The sequence below is a fragment of the Battus philenor genome, unplaced genomic scaffold (genome assembly GCF_028537555.1).
Source record: "Battus philenor isolate CCGP_79_NKW_IND1 unplaced genomic scaffold, ilBatPhil1.0.hap1 SCAF_18, whole genome shotgun sequence".
NCBI lineage: Eukaryota > Metazoa > Arthropoda > Insecta > Lepidoptera > Papilionidae > Battus > Battus philenor.
In genome coordinates, this window is record NW_027181680.1 from 5,534,940 (window position 1) to 5,552,824 (window position 17,885).

Consider the following 17,885-nt stretch of genomic DNA (forward strand, 5'->3'; position numbering starts at 1 on the left):
TTTATAAATTGATTAGAAATACAGAAGAATTTTTTATTAAAACCAATTTTATATGTAGATCGCGACATTTCATGGCCACCTAGGAGTCCAGCTTTATCCCCAGAAGATTTTTTTATGCAGTTGTTGAACGAAAAAATCAAAAAAGAGATGTCGGCAATCGCGGGGTCACTTTGCTGACAAGTATTTGAAAAATTCCCGCATTCGCTCAGAAGTTTTGATGATATTATAAAAATAAATCCTATGAATTATCTTTCATGTAAATAAGCAAATTTTCAAATATATCTAATGGTTTATAACAACTTTTCAAATTTTAACTATGTCACGGTTTACCCTATACTTTTAGTTCTATTTTGCCGACGATGTTATTAATGGTTTTTAAAAAAAAGTTACAAAAAAAATGGGGCTGATTTGACTACCATGTTTGGTCTTAAAATAAATATGTTTTATGTGATTCCGAGTAACATCGCGTTCATATAAAATGACCGCATCACTTCTCTAACGAATATTCTGGTGACATTCATTTAAGATGTCACCACCAGTATAGTACTGTATCAACAGTAATGATATGAACCAAATAAATGATTGTTTATGATTACTGAGATTAATATTTCCGTCTAAAGATATTTCCACCGTGCAAAATCACGCCAGCACATCGCATAAAGCGATTTTAATTTCTCATTAAAAATAATTTGAGATTGCGATGTTATATTAAGGTTTAAAAAAACTGTTTAATGATTTTTGGTTCATTATCAAGGTATCTTTTTACACTACATTTAATAAATATCATAAAAAGATATACATAAGTTTCTTTAAATGTGTAAAATTAAAAATAATATTCCACCGCAAATAATTTTCCAGTAAGTACGTATCTTACTTTTGCTGTATTTATTTCATGAATACGTCGATAATAAACGAATATTGTACCGATTTGTATTAGAAAGCTTACAGTAACTAACAGTGTGACAAGCAACGGGACGTGTCAACAAAAGGATATATAAGTATTAAGGATATTGTGAAAATGGCCATAAAAAAACCGACGCAGTTTGTTAGGCTTTTCTCAGATCAGGATGCGTTCGGAATCCTTCTGGCTTTAAGTTGAAGGATGTCTTATAGAGGAGCTCATTTTTATTCTAATTTCTTTCAAAGTGGGTTCTCCTGACATTCTTATGACGCATCCAAATGGTCGCTGTAAATGATCTTAACTGATTAATAACAATAATAGATGATTAGGTTATAGCCTACTATAGTATTTTAGGTCGGGCTTGGGTATATATCATACTCTTGAAACTACGACCGGCAATGCATCTTCTACAACTCTTTTAAATACATAAAACTGGAAACATGTAAAGCAATATCAACTGCCACAACTTCAGTAGGGTAAACAACATTTTATGAACTTATAAAATTCTTCTTATATTATGATATCCAACACTCACTGAGTACTCGTTTATGTGAACACCGAATAGAAGTAACCGTTCGGTATGAAGGTGTGCCCTAAATTTTTACGCCTCTAAACATTTTCGATGTTTAAGATACGTCGCGTATAAACTTTTATGTCTCGTTGTCGGCATGTATCAATATTATTGACATAAGAACCTCCGATCCGAATCGTAAAAACCTTTTATTTGATTTTCGTTTACCTTATAGAAATTAAGCGTTTAAAACCTTTTTAAATAGGAAAATATACGTAATAATATGTTTTCGCTATTTAAACAATATGACTGGACAATTCTCTAATTATTGTTACCATAATTGCAAAGGATATTTTTTACCCTTGGAACGTAGAAAGGATAGTGATATTATTTCAAAGTTTTACAAATAGTTTGATTGGTTTTTAAAATATTCAGCGCTACGTAGGTAGTCTAACTACTTCACTTTAAGTTTGACGGAAGAGTGTGGATGCAAGCCGCTTACTACTTATTGAAGATCTCTTGGAGACGCCGCAACAGTACGTGTATAATTGCTAAAATAAAAATTATGGTGATGATTTGTATTAGTCATGATGATAGCAGTATATAGACCTATGCCAATGAAAATATTTTAAGAAAGTGGTTATTATTGCTATATGCAACTTCAAAGTTATTTGCAATTCACATCTACAATTTATAAGTGAAATAAATTTCGTTTGCGCATTGCTAAAATAATTAACAGCATGTCCTACCACTGTGGTATGACAGATATATTTTTATAGCTATGAGTAAATTTTTTAACCGGCAAATATAAATGTATTCCATAATTATGATATATATACGCCACATAATATGTCTCATAAGGAAACAATCGGAATTAAGAATTTACGAATAATCCATTTAAATATAAGAATATTATTAGGTGTCGTTCATAGCGAAGTAAGAACGTTGATAATAAGGTCCGCTATGGACAATTAATTTTAACGCTATAACCAACATATGTATCTCAGTATACGCGAAGCACAGCCACAACCGAACCAGTGCAAATGAATGACAGTGATGAATCTGTACGTTTACTTTTGTTTCATTAATCATAATTTGTCAACAAAAGCTTAACATATAAAGGCCTTTTTGCGGTTTTCGTGGTTAAATTTTAAATCGTACGACATAAATATCTTCGTTTTATTCTTATTAAATCTAATTTTGTACATATAAAAAAAGTTTCTTTGACTTTTGGTTAAAACATATAATTGAGTTTAGTAACATGAAAAATAAATATTCAGAAAAGCCGTCTATGATAAATCGTTGTTTATATAGACGTAACAAAGTGACGTACAAGTGGCAAAGACTTTTAATTATATAAAAACCCACCCATAAGCTCGTATTTGAGAACAAGGCAAATTGAAAAAAATAGTCAATGGGCACTGCGAATAAATCTTTTAACACGAAACTTGTAATAATTTTTAAAAAAATTAAGATGTCTTTGGAACTTTAAAGCTAAGAGACTTAAACTATCGTAAAAAAATTCTTTAAGTTTTCGAAATTCCACCTACATGAGGGATTGAGGTAACGTTTTTTAAAAAAATGTATATCTTCAAACAGTAGTTAAAAAAATTTAGCCGGGACATTTTGTTAGCATGTTAAAAATTAGCCAGAATGGATTTTATTGAATTACGCCCACAAAAGGCAATGCGGGCACGTGAAGCGGGCGGGAGAGTTAGTATAATTACTATGCACATAAAACAAACCTTACCAACAAATTAAAGTCCGCATTTTCTCTGATACAAGCAAAAATAATGTATAAACCTATAAAAGTTTAATGGCAACGCATTCTTTTAGTTCAAAAAATGTAATAAAAATAAACCGTTATTGTCCACTATCATAATCTCATCGGTTAAGAAAACTGGCAACTTAATTTTCCACTAACTGCACCAGCTGACTTAGTACTATTTAGTTATTGTTCATTAAAATGTAACAATTTCAGAACGATCACTTTATTTAACGCCTATATTTCGAATTAACAATTTCTTCTATACGATTATTTATCTTATATATAAAATCATAAGTTTTGTATTATGTAAAATAGCGAAGTCTCCAAATACGGGCACATATGCTTAAAAGGAGACTCCAGCGTCTAGTTATTGTAAACAAAGAGCATATAACAGAATAAATGAATTTTATTATTATTTTAATGTCCTAATAAAAACAACTAATACTTAAGCGAGTCTATTTTCACTGTTATGCTATGTAGTCACATACATCACATTTTTTGGTGTCAAAAATTCTTTACAAACCTTTTAGTAGTAATTATCGCCCAACGTTTGAGATTTGGAAATTGGAGCTATAAATTTCTCTGTGGTCTATAAAAAAGAAACTATTTGTTTTAAAATTTCCATTTTTTCTCTTGAGGGCCTTCTTGTCTTAATAGAAATGTGGTTCAATCATTGGACATGCCGTTTCTAGTTTTAATGCTTAATTTTCATTTATATAAATTTTATGTGCAGTAATTTTAGTTTACATTTTCTTCTATTTTTTATATAACATATTTTGTCGTCAAAGCTTCATGGCGGAGGGAATTTCGTTTATGCAACGTTTAAGTGGCATTCCGTGTCGTGGCGAGCTGAGTATAAAGTTCATCCACGCCACGCTCTAATGTCACATTAAAATGTATTTTAATATGACATCGAGTACTCTGGTGCATTACGTAAGCATCAATATACATTCCGTGGCAGTTTGTATAAAACTTGTTGAAAAGGAGCAGTGATTGCTTTATCGATAAGTAAACAGATAATTGCTTTGCTCGTTTTAACTTCAATGTTTATTATGAATTAAAAACGAATTATTATTATGAATATTAACACAAGGCACTGCGATATTTATTTGGATGTATCTAAAGCCAGTGAAATATCTGAAAAGCTTGCAAACACGGTAGATTTGGAAGCAGCGTACATTTAGAATTTAACTGCATTTGCCGGACAAATTGCTAGAAAATGCTCATTGGCTAGTAACAATAGGTTAAAGATGCGCTTACAGATAAAAAGAAATTAAGTCTACCTCTGTCGTTTGCACGGTGTATACGCATCATTCGCGTGATCTCTTAATTCGATTGTTCTTATTTAACATGCAACTCGGGCATGTTTTTTGGTCCAACTGGTTTAAACTGTAATTTAATGTGTTTTTGCATTTGTTCTTCTGTATTCTTTGAGTTCTCAACAGAGAAGACTAAAATTAATAATTTCGTGATTAAATTTTAAAATTTTTAAGTCGGTCTGGTCCGAGAGTGTGAAAAAAATTAGTATAAAAGTAATGTGCCTTGGCACAATCGTTCTCTTCATCTTTTCAACCCATAGATGTTCACTGTAAGACCTAGGCCTCACCCAAAGATATCTTTGACATGGTGTGTATATACTATGGTCTGCCTAGCAGGCGCGTTGTCGATTACAATATGGTATGCTGATATCAGCCTGACTACTTGGTCACCGTTAAGAGCAACGGGAGAGAATCTAATAAGTTACATCATTATCAGTAGCGCGCAGATGAAGCTAAAGCCTTAAGAATCTGGAGCAAAGACCACGGACTGACAAGCGCAGCGAATGCGATGCTAGCAACCATTCGCCTCGAGATTCTTTTCATGAACACAGTCGAATCGGAAAGCTAAACGTCTTAGGAGTGACATCAGAAACCGATGTTCCCTCTCTGGATTAATTCTAAAGTTCAATAACTAAAACTTTTATTAGATAGTTTTAGTGAGAATAAAGTCTTGGGAGCGTTTTCATTTATTAATGTCAGATTCTAATGAGAGCTTTCATTACGACAGCGTTCACAGCTTACTGAAGTCAGTAATCAGTAAAGAAAATCGGACTGAGTTTGATGTCAGCTCTTCAACGAGGACGTGCTTAGAACCTTTAAAAAAATTAACCTTTAAAGAAATTTACAGATAAATTTCTTTGCAATTGTTAAAGACCGCTACAATTTTCTTTAACGCAATTGCAAAGAAATAATTTATAAGGCATACACTTCGTTTATGCGCTGCACATGTAGGTACATGTGTATAAAAATACAACATTTATTTAAATATTATTTTATAGATTGACTACTTAGTACTTCAAACCATTGTCATTTTTCTAGCTTCCTACTGTTCCCGTTTGACCATTTACTCAAAATTTTTGAATTAAGAAAACTTTGCGATAACAGAGAATTGCTTTTGGGGAAAGATATTTTGCTTAAAATGTTTTTCGTGCTCAGAATAAACTTTTTTTTTTTGGAGACTCAATAGAACCATCGAACTGAGAATGATTTATCGGTTTATGATATTTTTATTAAACAAAACATGCACGAACAAAATGTGCAAGTGTTATATATAGCCTTTCTCACGATTAACTTATAACGAATTAGTGTAAATTAATGAATAAGACGAGATTTAAGTCTTGAATAGTTATTTGTAATATTGCTCTAGAGCAGAGTTTCTCAAACTTTTTTTTGTCGTAGACCCCTTGCCATTTTTTTCCGTGTTGGGTATAATATCAATATCAGGTAAGTAGGGGGTCTACTTACCTGATATTGATATTTATATTTCCTGTAAATTTCTAACCGTAGTGAAGTTTAGTGTTAAAAACCTAAAGTAAAAACACATGTTAATTTATACATTTATTAATTGAATTTAAATTAAAACTACTCAAAATTATTTTTTTTTCTGTTATATAAAATATACGTAACATATTAATAATTTTTTACTTCGTAGGTACTTTTATAAATAATGTACATGTTTTGATATTATAAGATAGTATGATGTAAGTAAATAGGTACTATCAGGGTATATGTTGAGATCCACTATCGTGGATCCCCATTTTCATTTCATGGACCCCCAAATTTTTTTTCGCTGACGTAGACCCCTTGTAGGTTGTCATAGACCCCAAGGGGTCAATATAGACCACTTTGGGAATCACTGCTCTAGAGAGTCGAACCCCTACTCAATTGATTATTATGGTCGGACTAAACTGAAAGTATATAATGTTATTTTTTAATTGGCTAGAAATCAAATGTTAAAACCACTGCTAAATTTTTGATCAGTGATTATTATTAAAAGTCAACAAATGTATAAAACGAATAGGACAGAGAATTACAACAAGCATAATATAATTTCATGGTGATAACGCTTTATTAGTGGCTATTGCGTTATTCTAATTGAATAGTGTGGATGTAATCTACCGTGGAGCAATATTGCACGTCATACGTCTCCGATGCATTTACGATGCTTTACCGCATTTAGAATAGAATTAAATATCTTGAATATGTACAACTAGGTTTAAGGTTTCAAGTTTTAAAATAATTTTGGTCACAGTAGACTTCACTTCATTGGTCAAATAACCATTTTATAAATAGATGGCATTTAAAGTTTTAAGACCGAACTTGTTTAAAAACAACATGAAAAAAAAATTAAGACATCGAAAAGCAACTTTTTGCTAATCTTATCTCGTACATTATTACCTAATAAGAGGTTGTATAACAACAATAATACCTACTAATTTGAATAAGGTTTGTCTTTGGTAAAAGTCGAATTATTTTTTTTAATATTTACCACTGTGTTTGGCACTAATCGGTGTAACGTAACTCCTGAAGATGCCCCGTGGAGGGGTGAAACACGTGTTGAGTGATTTGGTGGTGGCAGTTGTGTGATTCGCATTGTTTGCCGCATAAGCATTTATCAGCGGGCTGGCGGACTGGCGGTGCACTTTGTTGCACGAATACTACTGCATGTGTGAAAGTGACTAAATATTGGTCCTTTTTTTACTTTTAATAGTTAAACATTAGGAAGCTTAATGCTAGATGTATACCTCAAATTTTGACAGTAGCTCATAAAATACCGTCCCATTAATTGGTGACGTGAAATGATATTGACATTCGACGGAGGTATATTAAGTTTGCTCGAAGTTGTTACGCTGTTAGTCAAATAAAGAAGATTCTCCAAAACTCTATTGTATTGGAAGTTTTTTTTAATTAAAAATATCATATGAGTGATGTCGGCAAAGCAGATACCACTTTTATAAAATACTACTAAAGCTATTTCTCCGATAAAATATTTATACCTAAACTTGGGTTACCCTGGTAAGAAAAGTGCTCACCTTTGCTAGTATAAGGTTCTCCCATAGTTACTTCCAATACAAGCTATGAGTTAGTCAAGTTGTTGTTTTTATGACATCAGATTTTGTCATTCTAAAACCCTTTCATAATATCTTTCTTTGGTACCTAAGCCTCTTTTAACATTTTTCTACACCGTTCAATACAGAGAACTAATAAAAAAATTGGCGACACGTTATGCTTCATTGCTTACTTAAAAATGCAATAGTATTAATCTCACTACAGACTACAATTGCACCGTTTACGGGAGTGGCACTACGTAATTTTGAGTTGAAAGTTAAAGACCACGGAGACCACCAACGAAAGAAACAAATTATCAAGACTGTAATCATTAAAACTAATATGGAAGAGCCGGGACGTAGCACCTTTTTCTTCTACGCCTTTTCACATGACGAGGATTAAACAATTTGCCAAATCCGTCAGAGGCCAATGATGCCAATAAGGAAAACATTTATAAATATATGCTTTCGTTGAGTAATACGCGCAGTTTTTAATTAAAAACAATAATGTATAAGCTATATATACGCAGATTGATAAATTGAAATAAACATATAGCGCCCAGAACAGGTAGCTGCCGGAGCTTTAAGGTTCCAGAATGGAGACCGCGGACCGGCAAGCGCAGCGAAGGACGTCCTCCCACAAGGCGGACAAATGACCTCGTTAAGATTATCGAAACAGGCTGAACGCAGGCCGCTTCTGATTGACGTATTGGAAATCTATGAGGAATGCCTACGGCTGAAATAATGACGATATAATTGTAATACGTTTATAAAATACCATTCATTTCTTTACGGGGTGAAAACCGCGTATTAACAAGACTAATATAAAATAATAATAAATTGTAAACTCAAAACTGCCTCAGTTAGCCGTCAATTCGTCGTCATTTTAACGCAAACTATCCACGTGGATCAGCTATTCATCACAAACATTGTACGCGTTATGCAAATACGCTGGAGATATGACGCGACGTACAACCTTTGTGCCCCTGTACATGTTTGTTAGACTAACATGTTAACTGTAACAGCTATGTACGGAGACCGACGCCTGTGTTTGGACGCTTTCACTTAATTTCAAATATTACGTATTAAAACTTGCTTTTGAGTTTAAATTCGCACTAAACTACAGATATAAAGCAGTTTGCCTCTTTGTGTACACTTTGACATCACACGAAAATAATACATGTAGTTAAACATATTAATAAAATTTATTTAAACAGTTGTGTTTAGAAATTGAACACATTTTGAAAAAATAAATGCAAGTTAAACATTAATGAAGCGATTTTGAACATATATATTTCATTTCGCTTTTTCACATATATCCTAATACATTCAATAATTTAAAAAATATATTAAATATTAAAAATTTATTAAAAAATATTACTTTTTTGTATAAGGTAAAGTAAGGTTAAGCAATTTCATTACGGATTTAAATTATAAAGGCTCGATTCATTTGACACCATTAGTTTAATTTTTAGTTGTATTATTCCCATCCTCGAAGTAGCTAGCTAATTATTATATTAAAAAAAAAACTTAACATCTAGTTGGCCAAATATAACAAACACATGGTACGTAACGTACGTACGTAATTCGTCTTTACTAAGAAAATATTTTATCATAAATATTCATTTTACTCGTGATATTTCCAGAAATGAGTCAATCTTAAGTTTCTTTTTGATGCTATGTGAAAATATTTAACTAAAAGAACGTTTCTAGTTTTGAATTACTCTGTGAACTGTAAAAGAAGAGCGAAGTTAATATTTACTAAACGTACTTTATAAATATAAGCTCGTGTTCATAAAAGCTTGGCTGCCCGAGCACTGCTCACACTCTTGAGATATATTGCGTCCGGTGGCACGGAAATCTCGGCTATTCGTAGCTGCCCATTGCATCTTTCAAACATCCTGAACCGTTTAGATGAAACCGTCAATGAACTTACCGTTAAAAATTAATAAAGTAAATTTGGACATATTACTCCTTTTAATTTCACTTTTTAATTTATTCGTTTATTCATATCAGAGTAGACATATAGTCAAGGACGCGGGAAGTCGCTGTGGCGAAGGAGCATTTGCCTTGCAGTGTGCGTCTGCTTCTTGTAGTACAAAGCCTGTCTGGGCACCTAGTTTAAAATATTATAACCAAGCAACGTATATGTCATAAATTTAAAAAAATGCTCGAAGAGAATCATTCCATTTGTCTATGTCAGTGAGAAATGTCATGGAAATATTTAAAAAAGGCTCTGGTACGTGGATTTCAAATTAACATTTTTTGTAAGGCGATTGCTTTTAGGGTTGTGGTGTCGATACACGACGGGTCTCTTGAGAGTAAATGCAATCTAGCTCTAGTTTTTCCGCACCTGCCTCTCACGGTTAAATAAAATATGTATTTGGTTTATATGCCCTTAATTTCTTAAAAAATTTTACTTCATTGAAACATCGTCTATCGGCTGACATGGTGGTAATTAATCATTTTATTATCCACATAGGATAAATTCCAGTGACAACATTGTACATAATAAGAAAAATGCTAAGAGAGCCCATTTTGATAGAAACCAGAATCAAATAGATCTCCCATATAACAGCATATTTCAACTGAAAATGACGAGGGTCGCGCAAATCTGAAAAGACATACAATAAACTCAAGCTTGTTTTTTTGTGGGCACTTTTATAATATACTTAATACATTAGTTGTGTAATTCATTGCTTCTTAAGTTCCCGCACCCTTCCGCTCCGTGAACTCAGCTTCGATGAAGCTGTAAAATCCCTCGGGCTAAAAGCAACAACATCAATCGAGAATAAGTAATTCATTGCCAAGCTTAATTATCACTTACAAATCCTTTACACTATAAAGTCTCTATCTCTCATATTACAGATTGCACAAACAGCTCTAAGTTGCAGCACAAAAATTGTATCGATTTCAGCAGTATTACTCTATACGAGTAGTAGGACGTGTACTGCGCAACTAACATAAATCAATTAAGCTATATTTTTATCTGACAACAAATTTAAATGTTGAGATATACCGCATTGCGTCAACTAATTAACTTGGATTAATGGCTACGTTTTTTAGTTAGATTTTTTCTACTTTTTTGATAAGAATGCCCCGTAGTGATATCTACAAACGTTTTTTTTACCATTCGTCCTCATTATCATTTCAGCCGTAAGTCCTCCACTGATGGATACAAGCCACCTCCGTAGATTTTTAATTTCTTATACGATACATTAAAATTAACATCTTTTTCTCTGCAGTTCTGTTGCATATTGACTTTTTTATCTTATATTCTACAGACATTAGCGTCCGTGCTTTTGTTTTAACAATTACATCTATTTTATTCATTCATTTGTGCACGTCAGCGTTTACTAGGTCTCTTAAAGTATTTCTTCTTAACCTGAGTAACTAATAACTGGACTCCACCCCTGAAGGGCCCGCCAGGGCGGATGAGTTGACGCTTGTGTTTTGCGTTTTGAGATGTTAATGGTCTTGAACCCGTCTGTCATTGCATATTGACTTGGTCACACCATTATCCGATTATTTATTTTAACATTAAAAGTGTAAAGTTCTAGTCAATAACATCGTTTTATATTTTTGACTTATTTATTTTATTGATGACTTATTTTTTGAACTTTCTAGGTAATAATAAGATAGTTATATAAACTTACGTCTGTGAATACTAAACTAGAACAAATAAAGTGAAATCGAACCGGCAGTGCTTGAATCAATGTAAAGAGTGATATCAGCACTGAGCCTGCAGCATCTGAGTGGGGTAGACACGTTAATCCGTCGAGATTAGCGCGCTTTGCCGGCGACGCGCAAGCCATAGAGCAACGACCGTGACAGATGACTGATTTGCACGCCATTACTGTACTACATACAGCCTTTGAACAAGATGTCCACTGTAATGGTCTCACAGAGTCCGCACAAAGATTATTAAATATTATTAATTACTCAAACTAATCCTTACACGGATGTACATACACAATAGCATAAATAATAAATGTTTAATGAAAATATAATAATATGTAACAGTTGTACTAACGCAAAAACTTAGTCTAATTTATCTAGATGTGTCTAAAATATTTCATACTTTATATATATTGAATATATACACACTTGTAATTGATTTTAAATATTTTATTTTATTTAAATACAACTTTTTAACTCCCCTGTGCCTGATTGGTAGAGCTCAGACTTGGATTTTAAATAAATACCCTACATATTTAATATTTAAAATGGTTATTACTGTCAACTTTATTATGACGAATAATACTGTTAATAAGGCTGTTGCTTTATAATCCCTGTTCTCCTCTAACAAATATTAAATGCGTTTTGTGCGCAGACACTATAATGGATCAGCGCTTGGTCTGCTATATGTTTGAAGCATAATTATGATTATTTAATTTTATCTTTATAATGATAGGAGCGGCGTGGATACACCTTCCATTTGGTGGACCAACGACATAGGTAAGTCGCTAAATGCGGACAGTGCAAGACCATTCAGTGGGCGTCTGTCAGCTGAAAAGATAAAGAGGAATTGTATAGAAAAGATTTTTCAAATACATATTTAGTAAACATTCAACTTCCCAACATTATTATCATTGCTATGCTGTTGTAGAATTATTAAAGTTATTCAAAATAAGAATTGATAAATAATAAATAATGTCATTAATTAAATATTTATATATTTCATCAGGCACAAAATGTAAAAAGACTTACTTCGAGAAATAATCACGGTTATATTTAATATGCACAACGGACTTCTTTTGATGAAAAGTAATTTTTTTTTATGTACAAATATATATTTATTACCATCTTAACAGTAATACAACTATATATAAAACATTCATATAAAATTAGTTGTAGTAGGTATTTAGAATCATCTCTGACATCATCATTTTAGCCGAAGGACTTCCACTGGGCACACGGGCCTCACCTGTAAATTTCTGTTAAGACAGGTTGGAAGCAGCCTGTAGCTATTACTTTCTGACGGCCTGAACGCTACGTTTGCTGGAAATTAAAATAAATAATTTAATTATTTTATATTTTAAAAATAATATTAAACCTACCTAAGATTAGCATATATGGTATAAATTCCGGTAAATGAAAAGTGCTCTCTGGAAGTATTATTTATTAAATAATTAACCTATTGGTTTGAGAAATTAATTATTTGTTTGGGAAATCATCCTTGAAGTACCCAATAAATTAGTCACAATTCCAAAAATGTGAAAAATTATTTCACAGATGTGCTATTGTTTTTTTTTTTCATTTATCATGCCTGTATCAGCATATTACGTGATTAGCGGAATACGATTTTAATACAGGAGTCATTACATATTTGTTATACGAAGCAATCTCTACGCGCACAAATGAGTTGATCTCTGCGTTCTATGTACAATACATGTGCAAACGCAATTTCCGGCACCGAGGTGCCTTCCATTGAGTATCACAACAACGAGTGACGTGTGACGGCTACGTATGCCGTTAGTTCAAATACTGCAATATTCACTCCTTCAATTATACACAGTGCACCGGGACTAAAGTATTGTACTACAATTTCGAATTAAAATAACAACAAACATATTATACATTTAATAGCACGTTTACTTATTTAGATTTTATGTTTGTATAAAGAGGAATTTATTGCATAAATCATTCATAGTCACGTTTAAAACAAGTGTTAAAAATAATTTAATTAACGGTAGGTGAAACAAATTTAAGGTAATTTTGCGAGAGTACTACATTCTATACGAATTGTTCGTATCAAGAAGCGAATATTTTAAGAGTTTTTACAAAGATTGCGTTTCAAAACACAAATTTGTAATTAAGTCTAATGTTAACTAAAAAGTCTTCAACCTTTCAATAACGTCAGCCAAATGTAATTCCACGCAAATCGCGCAATTTACAATGGTGTATTTAATTACATAAACTTGTACGTAAGGATAAAGATACTCATGAGTTGCTCGGAAAACGAAGTCAACACACTACTGGCGCTATTTGAAGCTATTGACAACATAATAAACACACTTTCTGTCACAAAAATTGACACTTGCGAAATAGTATTAACTGTCTGATATTCCATGTCTACTGTATTTATATGTTTTGTCATTTGCGTACACATCAATTTGCATTAAAAATCTAAAGTAATATATATAATTTCAATTTGGTTTCCCAAAATGCAGACCTAACCTAGTTTTAGCTATGATAAATTGCTATATTCAAAATAATTGCTAATAAAATCATTTATTTTGTGTGAATTAAATGTTATTTTTAGTGTAGACGGATTTTTATCAAACAAATTGAATTGAATTCTAAATTAATATTTTTTTAGAGCTTGTCATAGCATTAACGAAACATATTTCTTTCTTATTCTTATCATAGCTTGTTTTCTGATATTAAGTAATTAATAATTTGTAATTAAAACTATTTTCTTATCAACTATTATATTATCAAACAATTTAATATTCGCGGATATTATAGCTTATATCAGTTAGGTGCAATGTTTCTCAGCAGGGATATTTGATGGAAAATTGTTTTGAAATTGCTACTTCAAAACTTGGACGTCCTCCCGAGATCAGAGTGTCGATACAAATTGCAAAACTTAATCAGCTTTAATCTTCGAAACTCTATTATGTACACACCAATGATCTGCCGCATATGGTACTCGAGTCATAGAGGTTGCATTACAAAATATGACCTTTCTAATGGTTATATTTATTAATTGATTTAACTTTATTATTTAATTAAATAAACATAATTGACCGTGATTTTTAAATTTTAAAAGCATTATCATTTGATAAATTGGTTAATTTACTTAACCATTATCCTAAAAACTATCGTAACCTAACCTACCGTTGATGAATATTTTCAGTCAATAAGCCGAAGTCCATCGCCAGAATCTATTCTATGAAATTTCTGTTAAACAAAATATTTCCATATTCCGTCAACGACGTTATATACGCGTAACCTCAAACTTAGTTGTATGGTACAATATACGTTTCAAACAATACAATGTACACATCATTATTTGTCAGAAAATTATTCCTCTGCCATTTCAATTTCATTGCCTTTGTAATAAAATTGCTTGAAAATCTAATGCTGTGCGCATACACAATTTGTAATCATATTTCGATATTTCCATTCTATAGTTTTTTGGATATGTTGCATAGTAATTATCAAAGATAAATCGATATATTTAAAAGGTTATTGCCATAAAGATACCAAGTTGAAGTGTTAGAGGGATTGGCTACAAACAGATGATCGCTTCAGGTTTACGGATCTTGAGAAGATACTTCGAGTCGGCTAGGGCAGCGTTGGACGTCCATCTAAAAGGTGGAAAGACCTTGCAAAGGTTGTCGGAAAATGCCGGGTGCAGTCTGTCTACAACCCGTCCTATGTGGAAGAGCCTACGTACAGCAGTGGACGTGATGAAATGATAATTATAATTAACCATCAGACAGAGGAGGAGCAGTACCCTGATTGTGAATAAGATGTTATAATATATACTCGTATCTTTTAAGTAGATTGTTTAGCTTATTTACTCCCAATAATCGAATAGTTAAAGTTATAGTTAAGATCACGACATAGCTAGGGTTGCGGGAAATCGCTGAATGCAGCGCGAGATCGGTTATTGCAGCGATCTTTGGGGAAGGCTTATGCCTTGCACTGGACGAAAGTGCCACTGACTGAAAATAAGAAGAATCGAATTATGATGTAATAATAAAGTAAAATAAATCTTTAAAATTTAAATCGTTAATTTCTTGCTTGAAATAAATATTACACGTAACATAATTAGCACATAATACGTATATGCATATGCGTGCTTTATTATACACGGTATCTAATTACAACTAGTAAATCGTAATACGTGTACATACCTAACTATTATAGATAGAAACAATGCATAAGTGCATTACAATAGAGATTAATGTATTGCTCTTGAAGCTGATTGCTTTAAATGGATCGTGTAAATTGGATTCCAGCGTAGATTTCATTAATCAGCTATGAATGATTACAGATTAAATCCAACGGAAATATTTTAAACCAAAGGTGATTCTATGAGTGTTATTTATTCATCTACCTAATCTAAACAAATTAATAATGACTATAACAAAATGTCAAATTTTACGGATCAGAGGACCTAACATTGTTCCACGAAATATGTAAGTTGTTAGAACGGCATTCACGTGTTGATTTTTTTGCCATCGTTGTTGTTATTTTAGCCTATAGACGCCCATCGAAGGAGAGACCTCCTCTAAAGTCATATATGGGAGGATATATTATAATCACTACGCTTGGCAGGTGGGTTGACGATGGCGGTGTGATATTATGGTACGCAAAGGACACTGCAGTAGCCAACCTTTATAATTAAAGCACAAAGCGTGAATTACATAAGGTTGCATCCCGGATATCGAACCCGCGATCCACAATCGAAAGTATCAATCCTCTACCGCTGAACAACCACTGCTATGGCGACCATCTTCAGCTAAAATATTTAATACAATAATATTGCAGAAAGTTAGCATTATAACTTTTGGACAATTAATAAATTATTGACTTTTTTGTTGTCAAAGACACCCATTAAAAATTATTTAATTGTTTAGTTAATAATATATAAATTAGGTATGACAGAATGAATTAATTATTACATATTTTATTCCTACGAGTCTTCTTCTGTGTCCCCTGCCTTTTTCTCAGTAGCCTCGTTCTTAATCTAAAAAAAAATTGACAGACTTCACTTAATGTCTTCATCTCTCAAAGTTTCTTTTGTAGTGTTATGTTATTTTGTCGCTATTGTAGTATTCAATTTGTTCGTAGTATTAAAGTTATTACGAACTGCAGTAAATATACTTTGAGAAATTTGGCGGAAAATTGTCCCTAAATTGCTCGTTCGAAACTTTGGGGAACTCTTCAATTCGAGAAGTGTGGAAGGGAGATATTGAAATTTGCTGTGTGTAGGGTGTTTAATTTTCCGACGGTACACGAATAACTTCACTCCTTACCAAAGAAAATTTAATATTCCTTTTCAAAATTTTAAATCATCGATAAAATATGTGTCATTATTAAAAAATACTCATCACAGTGGTCAGTAAAATATATAACAACAATTTTTTTATTTGTTAGCACAGTCGTCAAATCAAAACTTTTTTCTCTTTTCTTTATAATGTTTACATTCATGAAAATAAGGTTGCAAATCCATATCCACATAATGCTAAAATCATGAACAAATGTATTGGCTATAAGGTAACATCCTCGTAACCGTTAACAATATATGTTGATATTGAACAAGAACTCGTTTTATAATGTGTCCCTTTTTCATACGTGTAATCTATAAAGGAACAAACAAAACGTCTGAAGTTAGCTAAAACTTTTAATATCTCAAACCCACGGATTATTCTCTTGTATTATAAAATATTGAAAAACTTCTACCCAAGCATTTTTTTGCTATCCGTCTCTCCGTAACTCAGTAAGGAGAATTTATGAAGTTTGTATTTGTAACTTTTCTATGCATAAACATGATATAATGAAATAAGTCGCTGTGCGCCTATTCAAATTCATAATAAAACTCTAAAATATTAAAGGCAAATTATATATAATTTGCGGGACAGAACGGTGAGGGATCTGATGTCTGAATGCGTAATTTAGGCCTATGAAGATCTTGCACAAGAGCCCATGAACGCCGGACTTTCATTATTTTACAAAAGCGAAAAATTTTTTGCTTGGATCATACCCTACATGGGTAAAAATTTAGTCGGCGTGATGACGATTTTAACCCGTGGCTTTGACAGGTAACAGATATGCAAGGTCTGCCAAAGTATTGAAACAATCAAAACAATCAAGCTTCTGAAGAAATATCTTGTAACAGTTGTCTAAATAACATAGGTCAGCTATTATAACTTATCTAAAGGTACAATTTATTAAAATTTACGAGTGATTAGCTAGTTGGTGGGATCCCTTGTTTGTAACCGATATCGATGAGTAGAAGAACATACGTTAAGAATCTTTCGACTTTTATAAAATAACGTTTGCAATTATTGGATTATTTTACATAATGCACAACATTCAATGTTATTAAATAATGTAAAATATTAACAATATATAACTATATGTAGAATACAGATAAAAAACATGCAAGATAGTGTTGTTATGATAATTTAAATATTGTTTGACTGGAGTAATAAAAAATATATTTCTGCAGTATTTTGATTTATTTCATTTTGATAAACATGGAGTGAGATATCGTCCAACACAGATAATATAAATGTTTTGACGAATTGGAAATATTTGGTAGTTATATTCCGTTTTGAATAAAATAAATAATTTTAAGCATCATTACTATATAGAGGTT